At 40.4% G+C, this 10623-nt stretch overlaps 1 long non-coding RNA gene across 1 annotated transcript; it reads left to right on the top strand.

Moving 5' to 3' along the window:
- The first annotated feature begins 249 nt into the window (after positions 1-249).
- LOC123189445 (uncharacterized) lies at positions 250-3526 on the top strand. The gene is made up of 3 exons (XR_006495854.1): positions 250-1815; positions 2107-2217; positions 2611-3526. It is a non-coding gene; the product is annotated as an uncharacterized lncRNA (long non-coding RNA).
- Positions 3527-10623: the final 7097 nt, after the last annotated feature.

The following is a 10623-nucleotide window of genomic DNA, read 5'->3' as shown; positions in this document are numbered from 1 at the left end:
CGGCCTCGAACACGTAAAAGCCCATCGGGCTCCGGGCCGGCCTGACCCGACCTTTAGAAAAGTGCAAAAACGACGGGCCCGGCCCAGCCCGGCCATCGGGCTCAAAATCTAGGCCCGAGCCCGACCCGGGAGTAGCATCGGGCCGGGCCGGGTCGGGCCGGGCTTCCCATGGCCAGGTCTAACTAGAGGAGAGACAACATACATCTCATCAAAATATCGAACGAATACCAAATTCACATTAAGATACTTTATAACTGAGCACTTTTCCAGCCCTCTCAGAGCATCAGCGTTCACAGCCGTCCGATCGTCAATTTCAAGCATTTTCAGCCGTCAGATTAGGTGGGAATCGCACGTAATCTCGGTTCTTTTGCTAATACCGATCGCACACCGTGTGGGCCGCTGCTCCGTCAGCATTTTTGGACGTTCCGCATTAAATTGGGCCCAATGGGCCAACTCTCCTCTCCCCACCCGAACCGGATCGAGACGTCGTCTCGCACAACCCCCTCCTCTCCCCGACCTCTGTGCTCTTTCTCCCAATCTAGGCAGCTGGGCGTATCCTTCCCAGCAGCGCCGCCGACCACGACATCGACCTCGACCAGCGGCCCCCTCGCTCTTTCTCGATCTCTAGTGCCAGCGCGCATAGCGAAACGACATCACACTCTCTGTTGATTTACCTACCACGACGATGTGCTCGGAGCCGTCCTTTCAAGGTGGAACGCAACTGCTGCTGTTGTCAACTCCCGATCCCGATCGAAGCTCGCCCAATCCCGATCGAGGTCCACCCGCCCAATCCAGCGACCAGAGGAGAGGAGCAGCCGGTGCTGTCGAGGCCCCGAGGGGATTTAGCAGACGCCAACCGCGCGTGGGATCCAGGATCGAGGGAGCCGACGCGACGCGCGCGAGGGAACCGGCGGTCCAGGGGAACCAGCCAAGGCAAGGCGCCCCGGCCGGTCGATGCGCTGCGGTTCGTCACCTGGCTACGGGGCATGCTTCACCATGCCGCCTTCTGGGAGAGAGAGGCTGCTGCCGGGCGCCGGCGCTGGCGTGCAGGACGGAGTCGCCGCTCCAAGCGCCAGTTGTTGTTCGCGTCGTCGGGAGCGCGTTCGCAGCGGGCCGTGCCAGCCGTCTCTCACCAATGCTGTGCCTGAGGGCTTTGCTGGTTGGGTCGCCAGTGGAGGACGAGGCCATGCTTGCTCCGCTCTTTCAGATCTAGGAGTGTAACAGAGTGCTGCGGTGGATCTAAAGTCCGTGAACACCCCAACCCGTGATCTGTTTATACGATGGATCTAAAGTCCTCCGACATGCTGCTGCCCGGTCCAGGAAGGTATGTGAACTTTGAGCAGACAATGTTGGTTCGTTCTCGGTGGAGGTACAGTGGGTCACTAGATAGTGGATACTGGATACAATAGCAGCAGGTGGATGTGTACGTAATTGTACTTATCCTGTGCTTTCTTGTGATTGTAAACCTAATCACATTCTAGATTGATTGATTCATATTGCCTTTCATAATTAGAATAACGGGTGTTGTTTATGATGGTATGCATTATCTTCCCTCCAGTTCTAGCTGCTCAACTTGCATATTTTACAACAAGCCCAAAAGACACACACTATTTTATGGATATTTACATTAGCTTTTCATCCTTTAGTGGTGAAAACAGTTTCCCAAATTTTCTTTCCTTGTTCATTCTTATATTAATTTTTTTGTAATGATTTTCATGACAATCCACACACACACACACACAGAGATGGAATATTTATTGATATGATTTTTTGGTGGAAACAAACCGGAGGAAGTGATGCACAACTCAGAAAAAGGTAAGTGATGTGAAATTTCTAGGTGCATTGCTATTTACACTACCATGCAATGACATTCAAATACGTATTAAGCATGTCCTTAATAAAGTTTAACATGCCATTTTCTATTAGAGTACTCCGATCCAAGCTGGATATGTAGCTAGCCTCTCCTAATCTGCCTGTAAAAGACACTCTCCTAATCTTCCCATGCTTTCAGTTTCTTCGGTATCGGAGTTCTCATCTATTCTTTGAGATTTCCAAAAATTTGTGGTCTCCTGTTATCCTTAGTCTCGTTCAACGTGACACATGCAGGGCCACCTTAAGTGCTCAACTGCCATGTCTAGCGGGATATGGAGAGGGACACGAAGATTATATGCGTACCGATGGTTGCGGGTTGATGAATACGGACCTGCTGATGCAGTGGTGAGGACTATATACCCCATGTACTTTACCATGAACAATCCAAGGTTGACTAATAAAATATTGATAGGATCTACCATTTATTACTTTCTCTTTTTAAAATGTGAATATGTTTCTAGACATTGAATAAATCTTGATAGGATCTGCCATTTACGGTTTTCTCTTTTTAAAATGTGATTATGTTTATAGACTTTGAATAATAAAAACATCAATTTCTCAAGATTCTGAATAAAACTTTTTTATATGGATTTCTGCTTTATTTATCTGCTGTGATCAGTGTTTTCTTCTTGCATGTGGCTTAGTAACACCAACCAATACATGTCTTTACGCATGTGATTTGTTTGTTCCTCTCATTCTATTATTAAACTTATTAATTTGATCTTTTTCGTTATACAGATCACTTCTGACATTACCAGTTCCTGCACTCCTGGACTCCTCCTTTACCAACGACCCACATGCAAAATAACGTAAGCTGTCAGGCTCCAACTTGATAATCTAGATGACATGGTCACTATACTGAGAACTGTTTTCCTTCAAATGTAGAAAAAAATGTTGCTCAATCTGCTATTTACAGAAAAATGAGTAGCTGGCACTTGCTTCTATTAAATAGACAGTCAATTTGTAGTATGCATCAGTACAACAAAAAGCCTTTTAGGTTGCCTGCCAGTTTAAATTATTTCTATAATGGTAAATAGACAGTCAATTTGTAGTATGCATCAGTACCACAAAAAGCCTTTTAGGTTGCCTGTCAGTTTGTATTATCTCTATAATGGTGATTGGATATTGTGGGCTCTGCCTGTCATTTTAGCATGCTACAGATTTCTACCTAAGGTGATTATCAGCTTGAATTTGAGCAGAAGGCTAAAGCTGTTCTTGGAACTTACAACAGGGTTGTATTTCCAAATGAAAAAAGATGACAAAGCTCTATTTTTTTAGAATGTTACCTTTTACTATGCCTGGTCAGAAACAAGCGAATCCTCTCGAGTTTGTCGAGTTGTTTGCAGTGATCACCTGCCATTTTTTATTTGTATAATGTTTGAAGTTTGCATGAATGGATTCAATGAAATTATAGGTGCCATACTACTTTGGTCGTGATTATGCTTCCAGATATTTATAGAAATCACTATCATTCTTTTCAAAATAGGACGGGCGCGACAACGCGCGCCATCCATGATCTAGTGACTACTAATAGCAAGACTTCTTCCATGTCTTCAAGAACAAAAGTAACTACTCACAAAGTATAAATATGTTCATAACCAGAGGGGTATTAATATGCATATATGATCTGAACATATGCTCTTCTACCAATTAAACCAACTAGCACCAATCCCGGACTTGGAGACAAGAATTGGATACAAGAGATGAACTAGGGTTTTGAGATGAGATGGTGCTGATGAAGATGTTGATGGAGATTGCCCTCTCTCGATGAGAGAAGTGTTGGTGATGACGATGGCAATGATTTCCCCCTCCGGGAGGGAAGTTTCCCTGGTAGAACAGCTTCGCCAGAGCCCTAGATTGGTTCCGCCAAGGTTCCGCCTCGTGGCGACGGAGTTTCGTCCGAGAAGATGGCTTATGATTGTTTTACCATCGAGAGACTCCAGATAGCAGAAGATGGCCACTTGAGGGCTACCAGGTGGCGCACGAGGTGGGCAGGGTGTGGCCCCCCTGGTGAGTTTTTTCCGCTGAGTATTTTTTATATATTTGAAAAACATCATCCGTGAAGTTTTAGGACTTTTGGAGCTGTGCAGAATAGGTCTCTAATATTTGCTCCTTTTCCAGCCCAAAATCCCAGCTGCCGGCATTCTTCCTCTTTATGTAAACCTTGTAAAATAAGAGAGAATATGCATAAGTATTGTGACACAATGTGTAATAATAGCCCATAATGCAATAAATATCAATATAAAAGCATGATGCAAAATGGACGTATCAACTCCCCCAAGCTTAGACCTCGCTTGTCCTCAAGCGAAAAGCCGAAATCGGAAAATATGTCCACATGTTTAGAGATAGAGGTGTCGATAAAAATAAAATACGGACATGAGGGCTTCATGATCATTCTTAGAACAACAACTTATATAATTCTTGTCATATAATCTCTTATGCTAGAGTAATAATTCATTCGCAATATCAAGTATGAATCGTAAACTTCATTCAAAACTAACAAACTACAATCTCAGACATTGAAACAATTGCAATTTATCATAACATCGGAAAGAGTCAATGTATAAGAGCTTTTCAGCAAGTCCACATACTCAACTATCATATAGTCTTTCACAATTGCTGATACTCACGCAATACTTATGGGTATGGAGTTTTAATCGGACACAGAGAAAGATAGGAGCTTATAGTTTTGCCTCCCAACGTTTTACCTCAAGGGTAATGTCAACAGTAATAGTTCATGAAAACTCACATCCAATTAGCCATATATACCAGGATCTTTCCAACATATTGTGCTTGCCAAAGGATAAAATGTAAAAAGAAAGGGTGAAGATCACCATGACTCTTATGTAATGTAGGAGATAAAAGTAAAAGATAGGCCCTTCGCAGAGGGAAGCAGAGGTTGCCATGCGCTTTTATGGTTGGATGCCCAAAATCTTAATGCGAAAGAACGTCACTTTATATTGCCACTTGTGATATGGACCTCTATTATGCAGTCTGTCGCTTTTATTACTTCCATATCACACGATCGTATAAAGCTTATTTCCTCCACACCAATCAATCATACATATTTAGAGAGCAATTTTTATTACTTTGCACCGATGACAACTTACTTGAAGGATCTCATTCAATCCATAGGTAGATATGGTGGACTCTCATGGCAAAACTGGTTTAAGGATATTTGGAAGCACAAGTAGTATCTCTACTTGGTGCAATGAATTTGGCTAGCATGAGGGGGAAAGGCAAGCTCATCATGTTGGAAGATCCAAGACAATATAATTCATCTCAGATGTAAGAAAACATGACCCATTATGTTGTCTTCCTTGTCCAATGTCAACTCTTTAGCATGTCATATTTTAATGAGTGCTCACAATCATAAAAGATGTCCAAGATAGTATATTTATATGTGAAGACCTCTCTTTCTTTATTACTTCCTTTTAATTGCAATGATGACCAAAACTATGTTTGTCAACCCTCAACAACTTTTATTCATCATACTCTTTCTATGTGAGCTCATTACTCTCCATAAGACTCACATGATCTCTTTGTTTCTTCTTATTTCTTTCTCTTTCCTTTTATTCACTTAGGATCATGGCAAATAATCAAGCCTTGACTCAACACTAATCTTTATTATATAGCTCACGAACTCGATTACATAGAAGGATAATAAAGCAAAACTCGCAACTAGATCATACTAAGAACTTTTATTCTACTAGATCAAGATATTACCAAAAGGATCGAACTAAGAAAAACGGTAAAGATAAAAGTGATGGTGATACGATACTGGGGCACTCCCTCAAGCTTGGCAGTTGCCAAGTGGAGTGCCCATACCAGATACTCAATTCTTCTTTGTTGGTGGAGACGGTGGTTATTTTGTTGATGGCGTAGGCTTGTCGTCCTTCTTCCAAGGCATAGGCTCACCATCATAGAAGGATGACCGGGTCTCCAGGATCCTCAAATCTGCAGCCAAACTCATCCTTTTGAATCTATATTCATACTCACAGTTTTGGTTTTGCAGGTCATAGATTTGAGCTTGAAGGTGCTCAATTTTCTCGTGGATCTTGAAGATGGTCTCCCCGATGTTGTCGGCATCCGGCTTGTGTTTGTTGGTGAATTCTGCGATCATCACCTAGTTGGAGTTGAGTCCACGCTCCACCATCCCTTGACACTTGAAAACTTGTTGCTCCATTGCTTCGAGCCTCGTCTCCATGCTTCTGGTCCCCTTCGGTCCCTCAGCATCACGGATGTGCAGCAACCCATCACGCATCTCAATGGTTTGATGGTGTGACTGCACCTCCGCGAGGTAAGGCTTGATGACCTTCTCAAAGAACTTGTCCTTGGGAGCACTTGGAGATGCCATGATAATCTAGATCTGTCAAAAAAACAGCTCGAAACAAAGACATGAGATTTTTGCGTGATACTGGAGTCAAAACCCCCGGGAGGTTATATAATGAATTTTTATCGACCAAAATATGTGTCGTGTATGAAAACGGAGTCCGGAGAGCACATGAGGTGCCCACAAGGTAGGGGGGCGCGCCCAGTAGGGTAGGGCGTGCCCTCCACCCTCGTGTCCTTTCCGGACTGCTGCTTATTTTTCTATTTTTCTAAATATTCCAAAACGGAGAAATATTGCCTTAAAAACTGTTTTGGAGTCGGTTTACTTATCGTACCACATACCTATTCTTTTTTGGAGTCTGAAACGTTCCGGAAACTGTCCCTTATGTATTCCTCTGGGGTTACGATTTCAATAATATTGGTTTCAACATTTATGGGATTACCTGAGATATAATGTTTGATTCTTTGACCGTTCAACACCTTCGAATTTGTGCCTTTGAAGTTGTTGATCTTTATGGCACCGAAATGGTAGACCTCCTCGATAACGTAAGGACCTTCCCATTTAGAGAGAAGTTTTCCCGCAAAAAATCTTAAACGAGAGTTGTATAGCAATACATAGTCACCTACATTAAACTCACACTTTTGTATCCTTTTTTCATGCCATCTTTTAACTTTTTCTTTAAACAACTTGGCATTTTCGTAGGCTTGGGTTCTCCATTCATCAAGTGAGCTAATATCAAATAACCTCTTTTCACCGGCAAGTTTAAAATCATAATTGAGTTCTTTAATAGCCCAATAAGCCTTGTGTTCTAGTTCGAGAGGTAAGTGACATGCTTTTCCATAGACCATTTTATACGGAGACATACCCATAGGATTTTTATATGCAGTTCTATAGGCCCATAATGCATCATCTAGTTTCTTGGACCAATTCTTTCTAGATCTATTAACAGTCTTTTGCAAAATTAATTTGAGTTCTCTATTACTCAATTCTACTTTACCACTAGACTGAGGATGATAAGGAGATGCAATTCTATGATTAACATCATATTTAGAAAGCATTTTACGGAAAGCACCATGAATGAAATGTGAACCACCATCAGTCATTAAATATCTAGGGACTCCAAATCTTGGAAAAATAACTTCTTTAAGCATTTTAATAGAAGTGTTATGATCAACACTACTAGTTGGAATAGCATCCACCCACTTAGTAACGTAATCAACAACAACTAAAATATGTGTATAACCATTAGAGGAAGGAAAAGGTCCCATATAGTCAAAGCCCCAAACATCAAATGGTTCAATAACAAGTGAATAATTCATAGGCATTTCTTGACGTCTAATAATATTACCAATTCTTTGACATTCATCACAAGATAAGATAAACTTACGGGCATCATTGAAGAGAGTTGGCCAATAAAAACCAGATTGCAGTACCTTATGTGCAGTTCTATCTCCAGCATGGTGTCCTCCATAAGCTTCGGAGTGACACTTGCGTAGGATCTTTTCTGGTTCATGCTCAGGTACACAACATCTAATAACACCATCTACTCCTTCTTTATAAAGATGTGGGTCATCCCAAAAGTAATGCCTCAAATCATAGAAGAACCTTTTCTTTTGCTGGTAAAACTAGGTGGTATAAACTTAGCAACAATGTAATTAGCATAATCAGCATACCATGGAGGAGTATGAGAAGCATTTATGACATTTAATTGCTCATGAGGAAAGCTATCATCAATAGGTAGTGGGTCATCAAGCACATTTTCTAACCTAGAGAAGTTGTCTGCAACGGGGTTCTCAGCTCCTTTTCTACCAACAATATGCAAATCAAATTCTTGTAGCAAGAGAACCCATCTAATAAGTCTAGGCTTAGCATCTTTCTTTTCCATAAGATATTTAATAGAAGCACGATCAGTGTGAATAGTTACTTTAGAATCAACAATATAAGGTCTAAACTTATCACAAGCAAATATAACTGCTAAGAATTCTTTTTCAGTAGTAGCATAATTTCTTTGAGCATTGTCTAGATTTTTACTAGCATATTTAATAACATTTAGTTTCTTATCAACTCTTTGTCCTAGAACAGCACCTACAACATAATCACTAGCATCACACATAATTTCAAAGGGTAAATTCCAATCAGGTGGCTGGACAATAGGTGCAGAGATCATCATCATCAAAGACAAATGGTATATCTTTTTGTAATAAATTAGTCAGAGGCCGAGAGATTTTCGAGAAGTCCTTAATGAACCTCCTATAAAAACCGGCATGACCAAGGAAACTTCTTATACCTTTGATGTCCTTGGGACATGGCATCTTTTCAATAGCATCAACCTTGGCTTAATCAACTTCAATACCTCTTTCAGAAACTTTATGCCCCAAGACAATACCTTCATTAATCATAAAGTGGCACTTTTCCCAATTTAAGACAAGATTAGTTTCTTCACATCTCTGCAAAACTCGATCAAGGTTGCTCAAGCAATCATCAAAATAAGATCCATAGACGGAAAAGTCGTCCATGAAAACCTCACAAATCTTTTCACAAAAGTCAGAGAATATAGCCATCATGCATCTTTGAAAGGTAGCAGGTGCATTACATAAACCAAAAGGCATACATCTATAAGCAAAAGTACCAAAAGGGCATGTAAAAGTAGTCTTTGATTGATCTTTGGCTGACACAGGTATTTGAGAGAAACCAGAATAACCATCTAGAAAGCAAAAAATGTGTATGTTTGGACAATCTTTCTAGCATTTGATCGATAAAAGGTAAGGGGTAATGATCCTTTTTAGTAGCCTTATTTGATTTGCAGAAATCAATTACCATCCTATAACCTGTAATAATTCTTTGAGGAATCAATTCATCTTTATCATTAGGAACAACATTAATACCTCCCTTCTTAGGGGCACAATGGACAGGGCTTACCCACTGACTATCAGCAACGGGATAAATTATACCTGCCGCAAGGAGTTTTAGTATCTCCTTTCTTACCACTTCTTTCATTTTAGGATTTAGCCGGCGTTGATGATCACGAACTGGTTTAGCATCTTCTTCCAAATTAATTTTATGTTGACATAGAGTGGGACTAATGCCCTTAAGATCATCAAGAGTATTACCAATAGCAACACGGTGCTTCTTTAGAGTTTTCAATAATCTCTCTTCTTCATGCTCTGAAAGGTTAGCACTAATAATAACAAGATATATCTTTTTCTCATCAAGATAAGCATATTTAAGAGTATCAGGTAACGGTTTAAGCTCAAACACGGGATCACCCTTGGGTGGAGGAGGATCCCCTAAGATTTCAACAGGTAAATTGTTTTTCAGAATAGGTTCCTGTTTAAAGAATACTTCATCTAATTCCCTTCTTTCATTCATAAACATATCATTTTCATAGTCTAGCAAATAATGTTCTAAAGGATCACTAGGAGGTACGACAATAGAAGCAAGACCAATAATTTCATCCTTACTAGGTAATTCTTCTTCACGGTGTTGTCTACTAAATTTAGAGAAATTAAATTCATGAGTCATATCATCTAAACCGACTGTAGCAACATCTTTTTTGCAATCTATGGTAGCATTAACAGTATTTAAGAAGGGTCTACCAAATATAATGGGACAAAAGCTATCTTGTGGGGAACCAAGAACAAGAAAATCAGCAGGATATTTAGTTTTCCCACACAAGACTTCAACATCTCTAACAATCCCCATTGGTGAAATAGTATCTCTATTGGCAAGTTTAATTGTGACATCAATATCTTCTATTTCAGTAGATGCAATCTCATGCATAATTTCTTTGTATAAGGAATGAGGTATTGCGCTAGCACTAGCACCCGTATCACATAAGCCATGATAACAATGATCTCCTATTTTAACGGAAATAACAGGCATGCCTACCATAGGTCTAGGTTTATCTTCATCACGGGGTTTAGCAATTCTAGCAGTTTCATTACAGAAATAAATAACATGCCCATCAATATTATCAGACAAGAGATCTTTAAGAACAACAATACTAGGTTCAACATTAACTTGCTCAGGAGGTGTATATGTTTTAATATTGCTTTTACGAACCACAGTTGAAGCTTTAGCATGATCCTTTTTCCTAACAGGGAAAGGTGGTTTCTCAACATAAGAAGTAGGAACAATAGGATCATTTTAAGTGATAGTCTTTTCTTCAACTTTAATAGGTGCAGCTACTTTTAGTTCTATGGGAGGATGATATTTAAACCACTTCTCCTTGGGGAGATCAATATAAGTAGCAAAAGATTCACAGAAAGAAGCTACTATCTCAGAGTCAAGTCCATATTTAGTGCTAAATTTACAAAAAATATCGGTATCCATAAAAGATTTAACACAATCAAAACTAGGTGTCATACCTGACTCCTTACCATGGTGGAGGTCCCAATCTTTAGAGTTGCGTTTAATTC

This window comes from Triticum aestivum, chromosome 2A, assembly GCF_018294505.1.
Source record: "Triticum aestivum cultivar Chinese Spring chromosome 2A, IWGSC CS RefSeq v2.1, whole genome shotgun sequence".
NCBI classification, from domain to species: Eukaryota; Viridiplantae; Streptophyta; class Magnoliopsida; order Poales; family Poaceae; genus Triticum; species Triticum aestivum.
The sequence above is the reverse complement of the archived record's forward strand: the minus strand, read 5'-3'. Positions and strand labels throughout refer to the sequence as shown.